Consider the following 18917-nt stretch of genomic DNA (forward strand, 5'->3'; position numbering starts at 1 on the left):
TCCAGGTTGGTCAGCCTGTATACTACCCACTCACAGGCGGTGGGCTAACAATCTCTCCCCTATCTAGTTCATGGTCACAGCAACTAAATCATAGGTCTCACAATGTCTGTTTGTGTGTTTGTGAATTTACCTTCCCTAGTGGTTCTCAGAGAGTGGGGTGGGGGTGTGGGATTGCTCCCCTCCTATGAGGTGGGTTTTGGGGGTGCAGTATTGTTCTCTTATGAGCAGGACTAGAAATGTGCTAGGCAGTCACGCATGGAAAAATAAGTGCTAGTTGCTGGTCTAGAGCATAAGCTCTTTGAAAGCAGGCACCTTATATGTCTTGTCACTGCTGGGAAGTGACTACCCAGTGAGCAGTTGTCCAAAATATACAAGGTGAAAATGCCCCACCAGCTTCATTATAATTCTGAAAACTGCAAGATGTCCTTATTAAACAATGCCTGGACCAGCGCAGAGGTGCAAGCCTGTAATCCCAGCAGGAGGAGCTCAAGTTCAAAGCCAGCCTCAGCAAAAGGCAAGGCGCTAAGCAACTCAGTGAGACCCTGTCTCTAAGTAAAATACAAAATAAGGTTGGGGATATGGCTCAGTGGTTGAGTGCCCATGAGTTCAATCCCCAGTACCCAAAAAGAAAAAAAAAAAAAATGCCTGGAACCTAAAGTAGATCCTACAGTGACTTTTTTGCTAACTATTCAATCTCTCAGATATTGTTGGAAGCAGTTGCAGGTGATTGTGGTTTTGTTGAGCTTCTCCACAAAATTACTAATGTGTGGGTTTTAAGAACTATTTTCTAATGCTAGTGTACGTTAAAATAAAGCGTTAGTCACTTTCTCTTTGCAGTGTGTGGATTTCTGGAGGCTCTATTTCCAGAAAGAATAAATAAAGGGATCCAGAGCTCCTCATTTGAGGCTAGTCAAATCTGTTCTTACAGTCTCCAAAACCAAAAAGAAAATCGAAGCACCTATTTTTCCAAGGGCATGTGAAACTGAGCAAGGTGAATGCTTCCATGAGAGGCGTTATTCTGTTGAGTCTCAACAGACTGCGGTAGGAGCCTGGCAGAAATTGGGGAAATAAGGGGTTGGGGAGGCTAGACACATCATACCTCTAGAGCATAATGGGTTTGGGTGGCAACAGTGGGGACCAGAATAATCAACCAACTCTGATCATTATTGAAGCTGGGTGGTGGTTATGTCAGGGCCCAGGACACAGTATTCCAACATACAGTGCCTTGGCATATTGAGTACTCTGAATTGAGGGAGAATGGTAGGGCCCCAGAGCAATGGCTCTCTGATATTCTCCTGTCCTATCTTCTGCCCCTGCCAGCCCCACAAAGTGATTTACAAAATCCAGAATTCCTCTTCTCCAAGGGAAGAAGAAGCTTTTGAAAAATAAAACCCCTCTCCCCATAAAACTTGTGAGGATGGCCTTAGGCCTGAGCCTAAGCAACTCATTTTAAAAACTCCAGCTTGAAACCCGCAGTCTCCCCAGGCACATCCAACAGATCCCTCCTGTATAGCCACAGACAAGTTACTTCCCCTCACCCTGATAACAGAGTGAAGCCTCTGGCAGGCTGTCCTAGCCTGAGGAGAAGATCAGGGTAGAGACCACCAGACCAGATGTTTCTGACCCCAGGGTAAATGATGTCATGGAGAAATCTGGTGGTAGCTGATAAGGATTGAAAAGGGGGGTCAAAAGCCCCCAAATTTAGTATAAATAATAGAGCTAATGAACAGGGATTCAGCCAGCCGAAACAAGGATGCACTCGAGCTGGAGAGCCTGATAAGGACCTGACATCCCATTACTTGTCATGGTTTCCTGATCCTCTGCGTGATCCTCACGGCTTTCAAACTCTACCGTCTTGTCTGGACCTTAGTGAGAGCCTCACCTTCTCCCTTGGACCCTCTCCTTGACCAGTTGTCCACTTCATGACAGGAAAAGCCTGCTTTGGTTCCTGACTTGATCACAGCGGTCTGAGAGTGCATCTACTGGACATAAAGCCTAAGGCTTGAGACTTTTGAACTTAGCACACAGAAGGAATGTCTGTCATTAGCCTGTCGTGATTAAGTGTGTTTTCAGTGCTTAGAATTAATCTAGAATTGTTTGCTGTGAATTAATTAACCTAGAATTGTTTACTGTGAATTGATTATGTCTATTGCAGTGCCCAGCATTAAGGATTGTCATTTTCTTGATTAAGAACCTATAAGTGACATTGTATTGAGTAACTGAGTGAATAAAGCATTGAAAGGGGCAGAAGCTCGTGGACATTCTTTATTTCTCCCCTCAACTGCATATGTCGCAATTTTGCCCCCTCACAACAAACCTACACTCTCTCTCTTCTCCTTTGAAGACCCTCATTCCAGAGGGGTCCTGCCCTACACCCACAAGGAGAGACTGCCACACAGAAAGGTCAAGAAGAATCTGGACAGATAGGTTTGCTGGGTTCCCCCATCTATTGCCTTTAGATCATATCCTCTGTCCAATCACATCCCTCCATGGCTGTCCAATCCTCTTGGAACCTAAGCATAAAAACAAAGTTTTGGGGTCTTTGGGTCTTCACATCTGAAGTCTCCTACCTCATGTGAAACTTTGATTAAATGTTTTGGCAGTGTTGCAGAAAGAACATTGCAACACCTGTGTCCGAGGATGAAGATGAAGACTGGCAGGTGAAAAGTCTTTAGGAGAAAGTGGAGCCCACAGAGAGAACACAGTTGGCTTCAGACCGTAAATGACCTGAATGTTCAGTTGATTTTCAATTTTAATTTTTATTTATTTGCTTGATGCTGGGGATGGAACCTAGGACCTCATGCATGCCAAGCAAACGCTCTAGCACTGAGCTACATCCCCAGCCCCAGAATGCTGGAATCTTACTTAGCCAATGTTGCTTTGAACAAACGCAGGTGTCCTGAGTGGAAATGAGCACATGCGGTCTTGTAACTGTAATGAAAGTCAAATAATTTTCACCCTTACTCTTGGAATATTTGACATCATACAAAGTGGAAATACAAATTGGCTCCATTTTTGGCAAATAGGCACACCCAAGGAGATAATCGGATAAAAAATATCTAATTAGCCCATGGTGTAAGTAACGTTTAAATAACTTTCCGATCGTAAAGAGCAGGGATGATTAGGAAAATAAAGCTGCTTTACTCTTTCTGTGCCTCTTTATGAGAACCCATTTTCCCCGTCCTTTTGGTGTCTGGCGATGTAGGTTATTTTCACCAAAGTTGAGTCTCAAAGGATGAGTTGGCCGGTGTCACTGATTTAAGACTTCAGAATCCCACACTTAGAAAGAGACCTATTAGAAGTTCTGTGGGCGGTTTTTAAACCGTGGCACAGAGAGAACCACGCTCTGAGATCATCCCTCCCTCCCGCGGCTCTGACACCAACCCTCGAGCTGCCCTCCCGGGCCCCGGGGCGATTGATGAGGGTGACGCTGCGTCTGGCTCCTCGGGGAGAGAGGAAGAGCCGGGTGCTCAGATTCAGGCCAAATGCAGAATAACTAGCGACCCCATTGTGGGCCTTCCGGGCCTTGGCTTCCTCTCGGTAGGCTGAGGAAGTTAGATGACCTCTAAAATTCCTTCTGGCTCCCAAAGGCCGGGGTCTGATTTTATGACATCATCGTTTTTCCTAATCTCAGCCGCCAAAACTGCGCTGCAGCTCCCCCTAGTGTCGGCAGGCAGGTGGCGCCCAGCCCTCCCGATGGCCGCTTGCTGTATTCACCGTTGACATCTGAGAGGATGTGAGTGGAATGGACTCCCCAGGAGGCGAGGGGTTTGAGCCTGTTTAGTTCACGGACGTGTCCCAAGCGCCTGGAACAGTGCCTGGCCCATGGAGGATGCTCAAAATGTGTTTGTTGAAATCAGTGTTCAATCTGGAGGCATCTTCTGCTAAATGTAGTCTTTCCATATTTCCCCTGTTATTTTTGCTTATGTGATCATTGTGCTGTTCCACAGTTGCTGTTTCTTAATTTCCTGGGATGGTCAGGATACTGAATACTGGTCCCTACAGGTGCCAGAAGGCGAACCCCCAGAACCTGTGAGATTGTGACTTAGCAGATGTAATGAAGTTAAGAATCTTAGGATGCCGAGATGACCTGGGATCATCTGGGTGGACCCAATGTTATCACAAAGATCTTATAAGAGTCAAGTCAGGGTGACAGAGATGAGACATGTAAGAACACATGATTAAGGTGACATAATGCTGGCCACAGGCCAAGGCATAAGGGCAGAACATGGATGCTGGAAATGGTGAGGAAATTTCTTCTCCCCTTGAGCTTCAGAAGGAATGCCTTTTTGCTCACACCTTGACTTTAGCCCCATGAAAGCTATTTTGAACTTCTGGCCTCAGAAACTGTAAGACAATAGTTAGGTTGTTTTAAGCCACTGGGTTTGGGGTAATATATTAGAGTGGCCATAGAAGCCTGATACATCTAGCAAAAGAAAACCTTCCCAAAAGTTCCTCTACTAGGAAACAGTTCTTAAAGACTGCTCTAAAAACCAACCATGGGGGTGCATACCTGTAATCTCAGCAACTTGGGGGGCTGTTGATGCCACCCTCAGCAATTTACTGAGTCCTTATCTCATAAAAAACTTAAAATGGGCTGGAAGTAAAATGCCCCTAACTAAATCCCTTGTACAAAAAAAAAAAAAAAAAAAAAAAGCAAGGAGAAGAAGAGGAAGAAGACTGCTCCAAGACATCTGAAAGTCCAAAATGACTAAAGTGAGTCTATATGATTAAAATGACTGTAAACACCTCTCTCAGTACCAGGTAGAATCAACAAGATTTTGCTCTGGCCAGAGCTTCCTTGAGCAGGAAAGATTCTAAAAAGAGCAACTTCAGTAATCTTGCAAGATGAAATTGGAACCCTTTATCTGTGATCGGTTTTAAAAGGGCTCTCATCCTAGACAGAGACCTGGAGCTTGGATCACACCTGAAATTATAGTATGCATCTCTCTGTTCATTACCTGCCACTGCTGTCCTTTAATCTGTTTGTGATCTGCTACTTTCCATTAGAGCCCAGTGAGGTGGACACCGAGTTGACTGTTTGCTACCATATTTTCCATGCCTAAAAGGAGGCCCGGAACACGGTAGGAGTTAAATCAACACTGGAGTGAAGACTGAGAAGCAGCTGCCAGCAATTGTTCAGCAACGCTCTGGCCTCCCTACCTGTCAGAAGAAATAAATGATAGCCACCCAAAGGCAATTAAAAGTGATGAGATTAAAAAAAAGAAAGAAAAAAAGCAGGCAGTCCCAGGTTGTAACTTGTGAGGCAATTAAAAGGGAACCCAGCTTCAGAAATGGTCCCTTGCTATCCCTTCATACTTAGTTTGGGGAAAATTAAATACAAGAACTCATTAAGATTTTGGTTTTTAAAAAATACAGAGAGAGAAGGCCCCGTCTTGGCCATTACCAGTCAGCACTTTGAGAAAAAAGGAAAAAAAATAAATAATTAAAACAAGCCAGGCATGGTGGCGCATGCCTGTAATCCCAGGTACTTGTGGGGCTGGGGAAGGAGGATTGCAAGTTTGAGGCCAGCCTGGGAGATTTGGTGAGGCCCTGTCTCAACTTTAAAAAGGGCTGGGGATGTAGCTCAGTGTTACAGCACTTACCTAGCTGCAGGAGACCCTGTATTTGAAACCCAGTTCGGGTAAAAAAAAAAAAAAATCAAAACATGTGAAAGAACTTATGTGCAATTGCATCATAGATTTTTATAGCAAAATACTAAAAAAGAAAAATATAAATGCCATCAACGGAAATCAGTCCTTAAAAGTATGCTAGATGGAATAACAGAAAAGCATTCCACTGTAAAAAGAATAAGGACTATTTCCATGTACTAATAGAGCTATATTTTATATATAATATAGCATAAGAAAACAATAGTGTCAAGTAAAAAAGACAAAGTGCAGAACAATTGTATTCCATCTTCTGTGTAACAAAAAAGAGTAAAAATGAGTTTCTTTTTTTTTTGTTTTTGTGTGTGTGTGTGTGTGTGTGGTGTTGGGGATTGAACCCAGGGCCTCGCACATGCTATAGGTAAGCACTCTACATGCTAGCCACAACTCCAGCCCCCTATATTTTCTTTTTTATTGTGGCAAATCCATGTAGCAAAATTTACTATTTTAACCATTTTTAAGTGCATGGATCTGCACCATCCCACCACTCATCTCCAGAACTTTTCCATCTTTGGAAACAGAGGCTGTCCGGTGAAGCACTCCCTCTCCGCTCCCTCTCCCCAGCCCCTGACAACCACCACTCTACTTCTGTCTCTGTACATTTTACTATTGCAAAGACCTCCCATGAAGGGAATCTATTTGTCCTTTTGTGACTGGCTTATTTTGCTTAGTGGGATGTCTTCAGGACTCACATTCTTTTTCTTTTTTTAACTGAAAGGATAAAATAATACTAATGAAAGTTACCTGTCAGGGAAGGTAGGAACAAAGCCAGTGGAGATCAGGGATAGGAAGGTTTTCAACTATGTCCCTTTTTGCAATTTTTAAATTTGTGAGTCATGTATATGTATTACTTGTTCAAAACAGTACATTTAACTAAGGTGAACAATAAGCTGAAATGAAGAATAGAGAAACTGCAATGTCCCCTTCATAAAGCTGCAGTCACTAAATGGCCCTGGCCCAGGGCCCCAGGCATGTCTTTGCATGCAGGCAGTGTGATGCCCTGTGAATCTTTGCATGGTGTGGCCACTGGGTTTTGTGTTGGCTCCATGTCCCATAGTGGATCCCAAACTGCAGAAGTCTGGCAGCCTTGGTGGAGGTGACGCCTGGTAAGATGTGTACTGCTGAACCATATCATAAAGGCTGTTTGGTTAAGACCCTCTGGATTGTGTGGAATTATCTTTAATGCACCAGACAAGGAGATTGTTAACCAGTCTTATTACCTACAGTTTTCTATTACCATGGTAGGGCAGGCCAATGATGGGAGGATTATCCAGATGCTGACAAATTCCCTGGGACCTGCCAATCTCATTTAGAAAAGAATCAAATCTGTTTATTGCTGATAATAGACATCATGCCCTCAGGTTTGCTCAGAAGTAATATGTGCATTGCTTTTTATTTTTTTCTTTTAGCAACAGGAGCCAAACTTGGATTCATCCTGATAAACTAAACATTTGGGACTCTATGTGATCTAATTGCTCGGAGCTGTTCCTTAATCCCCATTTTCTAACTCTGTGAAACCCTGTACACAACAGCATAAACAACCTTGATCCAGGATTGAAAATAGTCCATCCAACAAAGAAGCCTCCTGATTGTTCATGTGGCTGAGATTCTCCAGTGCACTCGCCCTTGATTTTGTTTGTTGTCCTAAAAATTATATGAGTAAAAGAACAAGCAAATTTCAAACCTGTTTCTGGGACAAGGTGAAGGCAAAAGTCATTTATTCATTTATTTCTGTATTCCTACCAACAGGTACTATGGATGATAGATGAAGGGCTCTCCAAAATGCTTGAGGGGTTGCCTTGCTCGTAAACTGTCATAAATGCTCCAATGAAATGTTCTCAGAAATCTGAATTTTAGTAGAAGACACCTGGAACAGTGCTAAATTTAAATTAGATTTATAGAGACTGGGAGTATTGCTCAATGGTAGAGCGTTTGCTAAGCATGCACAGGCCCTGGGTTCTATCCATAGCAACACCACACACACACACACACACACAGACCACAGGGAGAGGGAGGGAGGGAGGGGGGGGGAGAGAGAGAGAGAGAGAGAGAGAGAGCGCGCACAAGCGCTGGGATCTATAATTCCTTCTGATTTGTAAGAAATAAAATACCATTTGCACCAGGTATGATGGCACACACCTATAATCTCAATGATTCAGGAGGCTGAGGCAGGAGGATAACAAGTTCAAGTTCAAGGCCTCAGCAACTTAGCAAGGCCCTAAGCAACTTAGTGAGACCCTGTCTCAAAAAAATTTTTTTTGCAAAATTCTAAACCTTAATGTATCGCTAAGTTTGGCCATAATTTTGTAATGAGTGTCATTATTCATTAAAATAGCTATGCAAGAAAAGATTTCTAAGCATAAATTAATATCTCACTTAGCAGAATTTGCCTAATCCTTACATCAGTATGTAAATTACAGATGAATTTCAATAAACTTTGCGCATTTGGACCACTCCTGCTGCTCTGGGGCCCATGAGCACCTGCCAGAGGAGGAAGGCAGGAGTAGAATCCAAACTCATTCTTCCCCAGCTTTTCCTTCTTCCTTCTGATTTTCTGATTAATGACAGAACCACTAGCCAGATGATTTCCAGCATTCATACAAGGCTCTGACTGGAGGGCGTGTTATTAGTTTCCTTAGAATTAAAAGAGTTTTAGCCTTCCTATTTTTAGAATGCTGGTATGCAACACAGTTAAACAGCTCTCTCCTGTTTATATGGGTAATAACGTTTATTATAGACAATTTGAACCAAAGATAAAAAGTGGGGGTGTGGGGAGAAAGCAAAAACCTCAGGTCAGGTAACTGTTCATATTCTAATGTCTTCCTTACAGATGGGCCTTAAGCATTTTTCTCTCTGCATGTACATCTGTGAGACAGTGACAGATGATCTGTCCATCCATTGATGAATAGATAGAAGCAAACACATATTCATAGTTCTTACAAATTACCAATTACGTCACATATTGGGGATTTTGTCTTGGGTACTGGGGATTAAACCTTGGGGTGCTTAACCACTGAGTCACATCCCCCATCCCTTTTTATGTATTTATTTTATTTTGAGATAGGGTCTTGCTAAGTTGCCTTGCTAAGTTCTGAGGCTGGCTTTGAAGTTGTAATCCTCCTGCCTCAGCCTCCTGTGCCACTTCACACATACTGGTTTTTTTTTTTTTTTTTTTTCAGTTGTAGGTGGACACAACTTTATTTTATTTATATGGTGCTGGGGATAGAACCCAGGGCCTCACACATGGGAGATGAGTGCTCTACCGCTGAGCCCCAGCCCCAGCCCTCACACACACTGTTTTGAAACTTGTTTTTTTCCCCTTCAATAAATCACTGAAACACACATCTTAGGTAATATTTGTAAAATCCCAAAACACATGGGGATATTCAGATTTTTGTGCAAAATAGAAGAAATTAAATACATATGTAAAAGTACTAAAGACAAATCCAGAGAAAGTGTCTGTGGAGCAGACCTCAGAGAAGTTAGCTTACCCTAATTCAAACTTTTTATTCTGATAAACTTCAAAAAATATTTTCACACCATACATTTTTTTATAACCATACAGCTGGGAAATTCTGTTTCATGCAGCTCTAAGCTTAAAGTTTGCAAAATCTAGTTTTTGCTTCTTCTTTTTCTTCTTCTCCGTCTTCTTTTTTAAAAAAGCTTTTAACTTATTGACCCCAGTATTTTTGCTACATCCATTGCTAGGATCAAATCATTATTCTTTTCAAAAGCATTCCTCTAACCTGAGGTCAAACAAATGTGAAATATGAGGGAGTTATAAAAAGACCAAAATCTAGAACACCCATAACCCTCATGTACTTTATCCAAATTTTTACAACTTTGAAGTGCACAGAATACAGAAAGAATGCAGAGCTTCTATTTTCCAGCTAGAGAAACCACTCACACAAAAAGAATAAAACTGTATCTCTTTCTCAATTCTGCAGTCAACCTCTCAATCCAAAAAGGGGAAGTGGGGGAGGATCCAGTCCAGCCAACAAAAATAAACTGTTGCTGTTGTTTATTGAGAAAATAATTCCTTGAGATATTTTTTCCCAAGAGGAAAAAAAAAAAAGAAAGAAAAGAAAGAAAAATCACAAAGATTCCTAGTTCAGTTTATTTCCTAGAGGAGAAAGTATTTAATGTTTGTTTATTTTGTACAAGCTATCAATTGCAAATGGACCCAAACAGTTCTCCTTCTGGGCAGTGGGAAAGCCAGGCAGGCTAAATTTGCCTGCAGTTGGAGTAGACTCTACTGTCTGTTTGCCTGATCTTGTGTGACTTCTGTCAGATTCCCAAGGTCCACCTGAGCAGTCTGAAGTGAAGGGTTAGGAGTAGCATTGATGGGGTGAGACCAGCCCACCGAAGACTGAAATCCAGGCAGCGGAGATTAGACTTGACTCTCGGCGACTTGCTGACTGTGACTCTTCCTCCTCCTCTGCGTCTGTGCCCTTGTCATAGACTCACTGTGGGTAGTTGACCTCTTTATCTCCTGACTTTGAACTTGGCCAGTGACCATGCATCAGTGCAAACTGTGGACCTGTTGAGGGGCCTTCACATGCTTCTGTTTGCCCTCTTATCCAGCTGCCACATCATAGCCAAGTCCACTCCAATGAGGAGGGTGAGAGATGGCAGGGCAGGACTCCTCAGAGGAACAAAACTGCCCCAGCTCCACCACCCCAAGGGATATGGACCTATGAAAACTAAATTGCTCTGGTCTCCAAGGACACTGTACACAAAGTAGGAGAAGATAACTATAATGTCAAAATTCAACAAGGAGTTACATCTAGAACAGAGATCAGCAAATATGTCCACAGGAACATCAGCTCTGCCATCTTTATTTTTACAAATAAAGTTTTATTGGAGCCCCATCCAATCATTACATATTGTCCTTGGCAAAGCTGAGTTGATATGGCAAAGAATATCTGGCCTGTTATCTGTGTGTGTTTTTTTTTTTTTTTGCGGGGGGGGGAGGTGGAGATTCAGGGATTGAACTCAGGGGACACTCAACCACTGAGCCACATCCCCAGCCCTATTTTGTATTTTATTTAGAGACAGGGTCTCAATGAATTGCTTAGTGCCTCACCATTGCTGAGGCTGGCTTTGAACTCATGATCTTCCTGTCTCAACCTCTCAGCTGCTGGGATTATAGGCATGTGCCACTACGCCTGGCTGCTATCTAGGTTCTTTAGAAAAAAAAAAGTTGCTAAACACCTTATATAGAATATGCAAGTAAATAATCTAGCAAGGAAAATGTCTGCACCCAGTAGAAAAAAATGAACCAAGGATATAAGACAGAAAATGTGAAGAAATGCTCACACTCAATCTCACTATTCATCAGAGAAATGGAAATTATACAAAACAATAAGATAACTCTTCACACCCGTGACTTAGGAAAAAAATCAGAAGGATGATGGTAATCATTGACAGGATGTGGGGAAATGGAAAAGACTATACACACAGATGACTGCACACACACTTCTTCCATAAGTGACTGTGACCAGGGGGAAAGGGAGGGGAACCAGCCAGCTGGAGAGGGTCCTCTCCACAGCATTCCTACTTACACATGGAAAACTAAGCAGAGAAGCAGAGCTATGACCACAGTAAAAAGTTGTGAAGCAGCACAGCCCAGAGCTCGGCAAATACTAGGTCCTTGGGCTGGGGATGTGGCTCAAGCGGTAGCGCGCTCGCCTGGCATGCGTGCGGCCCGGGTTCGATCCTCAGCACCACATACCAACAAAGATGTTGTGTCCGCCGAGAACTAAAAAATAAATATTAAAAAAAAATTCTCTCTCTCTCTCCTCTCTCACTCTCTCTTAAAAAAAAAAAAAATACTAGGTCCTCCATAAAGGGACCTTCTGACCTTCATCTATCCCTTGGTAGATTGGAGATGTGAGGCTCCTTGGCTCTTTCTCTCTACTCACTTTCCCTGGGTAATGCCACCACACTTGAGACTTTACCACCAACTCAAAATGTCATCACTTTCGAATGGACATCTCCCTCCTAGACTTCTCTCCTAATCCAGACTGGGGTCCAATGTTGCCCAAGCACCAGTTGTACCCAGAGCCCTCTGGTGAGCCACATGATCTTCAGCAAGTACCTTGCTTGTATCTCCATGTGTCCTGGCCAACACTGATTGGACAGTGACTGGTTCTGAGTCAAGAGCTGCCACTGGGAGACTGGCCATGGTGCAAATAGGGGAGTTCTATGCTGACACAGGACACTGGAAGACCCAACGAGACATTTCCTATGAGTTCTGTGCCCATGAGATGGAGAAGAACTTGGCATGGCAACCATAATTGAAAGAAGATAAGAAAATTTAGCCCACAGATTCCCTGGGCAACCAAACTTATGGTTAAGCAGCAGCACTTTGACTAGAAATAGTCACAGTAGAAGTAGACACATCAAAGGGCTGTCACACTTGTGTTGGAGTTCCTAGAACCAGCAGCAAAGGACACTGGGGCTGGACTATGGGCATTGCTGGCGGTTACTACCGCTCACAAAGAACATTCTAGCCTGGCGCAATGCTGTACACTTGTAATCCCAGCAACTTGGGAAGCTGAGACAGGAGGATCAAAAGTTCAAGGCCAGCCACAGCAACTCAGTGAGGCCCTGGGCAACTCAGTAAGACCCTGTCTCAAAATAAAAAATAAAAAGGGCTGGAAAGAATGCAACTTAGTGGTAAAGTGCCCTGGGTTCAATCCCTAGCACCAAAAAAAAAAAAAAAAAAAAAAATTCCAAAGACCACATGAAACTTAGATGTTGGGCTGCTTTTCTTATTCCCCCTTGCCTCTCTTCTCTTCCGCAGAAAGATATTGCTTTTAAATATATTTTTCCTGGTTGGAGTGAGAGATGCTCATACCCATCATTTCCTATAATAAATGTCATCTGAAAAAGCAGAGTCCTTGCCTCTTACAACTTGAAGAGGCTTAACCAACAGAGCTTCTGAGCCACCTAGATCTAGCCACCAAACTAAGTACAAGATAAGCTTTTCCAGACATTTTCTAAAAGAATGAATGAGGGCTGGGGATGTGGTTTAAGTGGTAGCGCGCTCGCCTGGCATGCATGGGGCTCTGGGTTTGATCCTCAACACCACATAAAAATAAAATAAAGATATTGTGTCCACCTCAAACTAAAAAATAAATATTTTTAAAAAGAATGAATGAATGAATGAATGAATGCATGTGCACACACACACACAAACAGGGATATAGGACGAAGGAGCCAGGAAGGGAGTGGTGAAGCAGCAGTTGGGTGGACAGGAGAAGAATTAAGACAGTGCATTGTCACAATGGCAACAGAGTCAGATTTGGTGCTCACACACTAGTAGGCATCAGAGTCACCTTGATGGCTTCTCAGAACCCAGAGTGCTGGCCCCACCTGCACAGCTGGTCTGAGGCAGGCCTGAGAATCTGCAGCTCCAAGAGTTCTCAGGTAACACTGACACTTGGGGTCTGGGAACCCCATTGAGAGTCACTGGAAGCAGCAAGTGTCTAAGGAGATCGAGTCCCTCAGAGGCAGCTGACAGAATGGGCAGGTTGAAACATTTCTATGTTGTCAGTCTGGATAACAATTTCGGGAGGATAGCGGAATTTGCTGCTTCCTGCTCCCTGGGGAAGAAAAAAAGAAAAAAAAGGAAAAGAAAGTATTCCTGTCCCACTGTCAAACTGCAGGCAGGAAAGGTGAGTCCTCTCCATTCAAGCTGTTGTCACACTGTCCCTGACTAGGAGAGCGGTCGGAGCTGGTCAGTGGGTCATTCAGCGTCTGTGTCCCTCAGAATCCCGCACTTTCACTAAGACCCATGTAGGTCAGAGGTTTTCTGTGCAATAAAGGCATTTGTGGTTGGAATCCAAATTTCAATAGAACAGAGACTAAAAATAAGACCATCACTTTGAAAGGAGGTTAAGAGAAGGAAATCCTGGAAACAGCTATTGTCTGCCGGTCATCTAGGTTAGAGTCAAAGCAGGACTGAGGAGCGAAGGCTCTAGAGCTCCCTCAGATGGGTACTTTTATTTCACATCAGTCTCTGCTTGAGAGCATATTTCTTTTCTTACCAGCTATGGGACATTACTGGTCACTCACGACATGCATTTCCCAGGACTGCTGTAATAAAGTACCATCAACGACAGACATTCATTCTCTCACCATTCTGGGGGCCAGAAGCCTGAAACCAGGGTATCAGCACAACCATGCTCCCTCTGGAATCCATAGGGAGGATCCTTCCTTGCCTTTTCCCAGCTCCTCATGGTTGGCTGGCAATCCTTGGGCTTCCTGGACTTGCAGCTGTATGACCCCAACCTCCCTGCTAGGAGTCACCACCCATGCCCTGCCCTGTATCTGTGTCTTCCCACGTTCATGTGTGTGTGTGTGTGTGTGTGTGTGTGTGTGTGTGTGTTGCTGGGGATTGAACCCAGGGCCTTGTGCATGTGCGGCAAGCACTGCACCAACTGAACTACATCCCCAGCCCCACCTGTTCTATTCTTATAGGGACACCAATGGTATTGGGTCAGGGGCCTACCCCACTCCAGTATGACCTCACTGTAACTAGTTACATCTGAGTGACCCTACTTCCAAACAAAGGCACATTCTGAAGCATTACAAGGGTTAGAACTTCAAGGCCCCTTTGGAAAAGGGACTCAATCCTGTAATTAACACCTACTGCAGGCCCTTTACTATTTTCTCTTTCCTAATCAAATCTAGATTTTCTCAAAAGTATATTAAGTGATATACCTATGAATAAAAATAGCCAAGTAGAGACAAGGAAGCCTCTTGACAATGGTTTGTCCTCACATTATTCCTCATGCTGATTAGCAGGTAGGTGATCAGGTGACTCACATATGCTCCCTAAGAGTAACAGTGGGGAGTCCAGACAAAGCCACACACCTTTATAGGATGGGAACATCAGAAGGCCATGCACAGTCAGGGCACTTTCTGGATCATTACTTCAATAATAATCTAGTCTCCTTGCTGTTCTCACCATTAGACTGTGAAAGTTGACCTTTTTTTTTTTTTTTGGCACTGGGGTAGAGCCCAGAGCTTCATGCATGCCAGACAAGTGCTCCACCACTGAGCTACATCCCCAGCTAAAGGCTGGCTTTATCTCCCTTAGTTCTTACCATAAAACCTAACACAAAATAGGCACTTGAATCAATATATTTCAGAAACATTTAAAAGATATTTTGCTGAATCCTTTTTTTGTAGCATGGTGAGCTGCTATCTGCCTCTGCAATAGAATGAGCACTAAAACAATGAGAGATGATCTAAAGCAGCAGACACCGGTTTCCTCAACTGGGAACTTGGAGAAGTGGACAAATAGTTAAGGGATGGCTGGGACCATGTTTGGCAGATTAAATAAGACAAATTACTAAATTCTGAGGCAGAATTCCTGGATTTTGGGCAGAAAGTCCCAGTGGGTCCCTGGGCATGCACTTGTGGCTCAATGGGGCTCTAGTGGCCTTCGAAAGGGGTCAGCTAATGGCTGACTCAGCGGAACCCAGGAAAGATAGGTTGAATCAGACCTACCTGGATTTGAGTTCAAAGATTGTTGGAGACTCAATATGCTGGCCTGGGGGACACAGCTCAGTGGCAGAGCAGTTGCCTAGCATGCACAGGATCCTGGATTCAACCCTCAGCACCACCAAGAGAAAACAAAATCATTGTGTTCTCCCAGTAGGCTGGGCATTCCATTCAAAGCAACCCAGGGAGGATTGCTCCAAAGCCATCAAATCAGCCACAGCCAAGCTACTGGGAGAGTGGCCGAGGCAGCCTCACTGGAGCAGTCAAGGGTGCTGAGAGGGAGCTGTACTCCCCACCTGTCCACACTGATCCGTGGGCTGTTTGGGGTTTTTATAGGAAACAAAGCTTCTCATTCCACTGTTAAACAGTTTTTAAAAATGCAACCACTCTGACAGATAAAACAAAACAAAACAAAAAACCAGTAGGCTGGGTAGGGTGGCACATGCCTATAATCCTAGCAACTAACTTAGTGAGATCCTGCCTTAAAATAAAAAGGGCTGGGGATGTAGTTCAAAAGGTAGGTTTCACACCTGATGTTTCTCCTGGAATGAAGCTTTGATGAGGTTGTGGGCCAGAGGAAGCCCAGGCAAGGCTCCCCAGCCATACCTGGACACGCAGCACCAAGGCAAACTGTTAACTGCAGATCACAGCCAGACAGCAGGTTGCTTTCACACCGTTTTTCAGAGGTTGCTAGTCATGGGCCTCACTCCTGGGTAGCAACGGGTGGTGAGGGTGATGCCTGAGTTAGTTCTTTGTCAGTGCTCTCGTTGTGAGCTAACTGGGTATTTAGGATACAGAGCAAGAGTTCCATCCTCCAATTTCTGAATTTCCCCTAACAGGTCCCAAGAGGTGGCCTATGCTGCTTTACATATTTACTAAATATCAGAGGTGTCATTTAATAACACTGTCAGCCATGCTTTGCCTAATGTACTCTGTACAATAAAAACACCATCTCCTCAGTTGCTTTTAAAAAACCTGCACATCAATTTGAAAACCAACCATATTATTAATATGGTCAGTTACATAGTTATCCAAGTAAGAGGTTTTAAGGACCTAATTTAAAAAAGAAGGTTTGATTTCTGAAAAGATACCTAGGAGACTGCCTACAGTGGCAGTCTCCAGGGCAAGACCTTGGGTGTTGGGGGCATGACAGGAGTCTTACCTTTCTCTATATTCCTTTTGTTTTATTTATTTATTTTTAGTTATTGACAGATACAATATCTTATTTATTTATATTTTTGTGTGGTGCTGAGGATTGAACCCAGGGCCTCACATGTGTGAGGCAACTGCTCTGCCACTGAGCCACAACCCCAGCCCACCTTTTTCTATATTCTATTGTACATTTTGAATTGTGTGCCGTGTTCATGGATTACCTATTCCAAAAGGGGGAAAAAAACTGAACTAGAACAAATGAAAACCAAATATTCAGAATCTAAGTTGAAGCTTCAATCCTGAATATCCTTGTCAAAATGCTTTTTCATGAAACTTTGAAATAAAGGGAAAGAAGCTCTGCTATTTAAGAGCCCTCCCTCCCCCACCCCAGCATTTCAGCAGCTATGCATAATTCTTTTAAGGAGCAAGTCAGCATGTGTGGGAGTTACAAATGCTTTTAATTCCCCCCCCCCAAGTTTGACAGAAGTGTGGCAAGAAGGGCCATCTGTTTTGTTTGAATGAGAAGTGACCCAGCATTCTGATTTCAATTAGCCTCTTTGTAGCTTTCTATTTGGGCTGGTTCCATGGGTAACAGTTCAAACTCAGTGTGGAGAGGAGCTGGCCAAGTCCTGCCAGTGCTGATTTGTTTTAACAACTGTCAATGAACATAGAACAAGTGTGCAAGATAATGCTGCTGGATGCACATTAAAATGCATAATTTTACAGAATCAGAACAGCACATTCTGGAATCCAAGAGCTAAACAAAATATTGAAATAGTATCTTTTAACCATTATTATTAAATAATAATTTAAATATTTAAAAATCAGTGTCACTTGTCATTTAAATTCCTAATTTCAATCAACAAATATAAGCCTATTAGATGCAAAGTATTGTTGTAGGGATCCCACTCCAACTGTGTGTAGTCATCTTGAGCCACAACCACCATGACTGCCCCTGAGGAACCCTGTTCTGTCCCCAAACCCTATAGCTTCCTGGCATACTACAGATAAGCAAAGCCATTAGAGTGTGTGTGAGCTTTATAACCAAGCCCTGGTGCCAGAAGCACCAGAAAGTGCTTGACAGTGCACCTGCAGTCTCTGGTGTTAGCTCCATACCAACCAGGCACTCTCACTGACCATTACAAAAGCCCCCTCCCTCTGACCCAAGTTGCAGGGAACCACACGGTCTTGCTGTCACCCTTGACCATGTTTCTGTCTGTGCCAAATAACTGCACTTTGTACAACTATCTATGACCTCTTATAGGGCTATTTATCATGATCAATACCATCCATGTGGTGTTGATCAACACCATTTTTAGTTTTTGCTAAAAATACTCATAAGACTTTTAAAAGCCATATTTTCTTCTTCTCAAAACAAAATAGATCATTAATTAGAATGCAAAATAATCATTGGATCCAAGAACAAAAGGGAAAAAAGATAATCAAATGTGAATGCAGAAATGAAATTCAAATAAGCAGGTTGAAGAAATTCAGAATTCCAGAAAGAGAGGAATATACAGAAACAATTTTTTTACTACTTAGACTTTTTTTTTAATATTTATTTTTTAGTTTTCAGCGGACACACATCTTTGTTTTTTGTATGTGGTGCTGAGGATCGAACCCGGGCCGCACGTATGCCAGGTGAGCGCACTACCACTTGAGCCACAACCCCAGCCCTACTTAGACTTTTACTTACATAATTAAGGAAACAAATCAGTAGAAGAAAAATTTTGATTCTATCAAAATAAAAATATTTAAGAGAAAAAATAATTATTTTCTACATATCAATCTTATTGTAGGCAGAGAAATTATGGTCACTACCTATTTGGGTTTTAGGAGAAAATGTTTACATTTAGAAAACATTTTTTTTTAAGTTGTTGATAGACCTTTATTTTATTTATTTGTATGTGTGCTGAGAATCAAACCCAGTGCCTCAAGCATACTAGGCAAGCGCTCTACCCCTGAACCACAACCCCAGCCCAGAAAACATTTTCTTAATGACATATATTTACATATTGATGTAGTTCAGAAATGTCCTGCTATCCACAGGTAGAATGTGAGAAATTCATCCTGTTAACTGAGGTTATTTATTTTATTCATTAAAAACTGAAAGCATGGGCTGGGGCGGGTGGAGCTCAGTGATTGATGGAGCACTTACCTTACATGTGTAAGGCTCTGGGTTCCACTCCCAGCACCTCAAAAAGCAAAAGCAATAACAACCCCAAGCCATGTTATGATTTGAATCTGGACTGTCCCCCAAAGTTTCATGTGCTGAAGGTTTGCTTGGCCCCCAATGCAGCAAAATTCAAAGGTGGGGCTTTGGGGTTGTGATTGAATGAGGAGGGCTCTGATCTCATCAGTGGATTAATCCATTGATAGCTGAATGCACTACTGGGTGGGGCATTGGTAGAGGTAGTAGGTCACACGGGGGGATCCCCTGGGGGTTTTGTCCTTCGCTGCTCCCCTTATTTCTCTGCTTTCCAACTCCCATGAGCTGGGCAGCTTTCCTCTGCCACCATGTTTCTGCCTTGGAGTCAGCAGACTATGAACTGAAACCTCTGAAACTGTGAACCAAAATAA

This window comes from Urocitellus parryii, chromosome 2 (genome assembly GCF_045843805.1).
Source record: "Urocitellus parryii isolate mUroPar1 chromosome 2, mUroPar1.hap1, whole genome shotgun sequence".
Taxonomy (NCBI): Eukaryota; Metazoa; Chordata; class Mammalia; order Rodentia; family Sciuridae; genus Urocitellus; species Urocitellus parryii.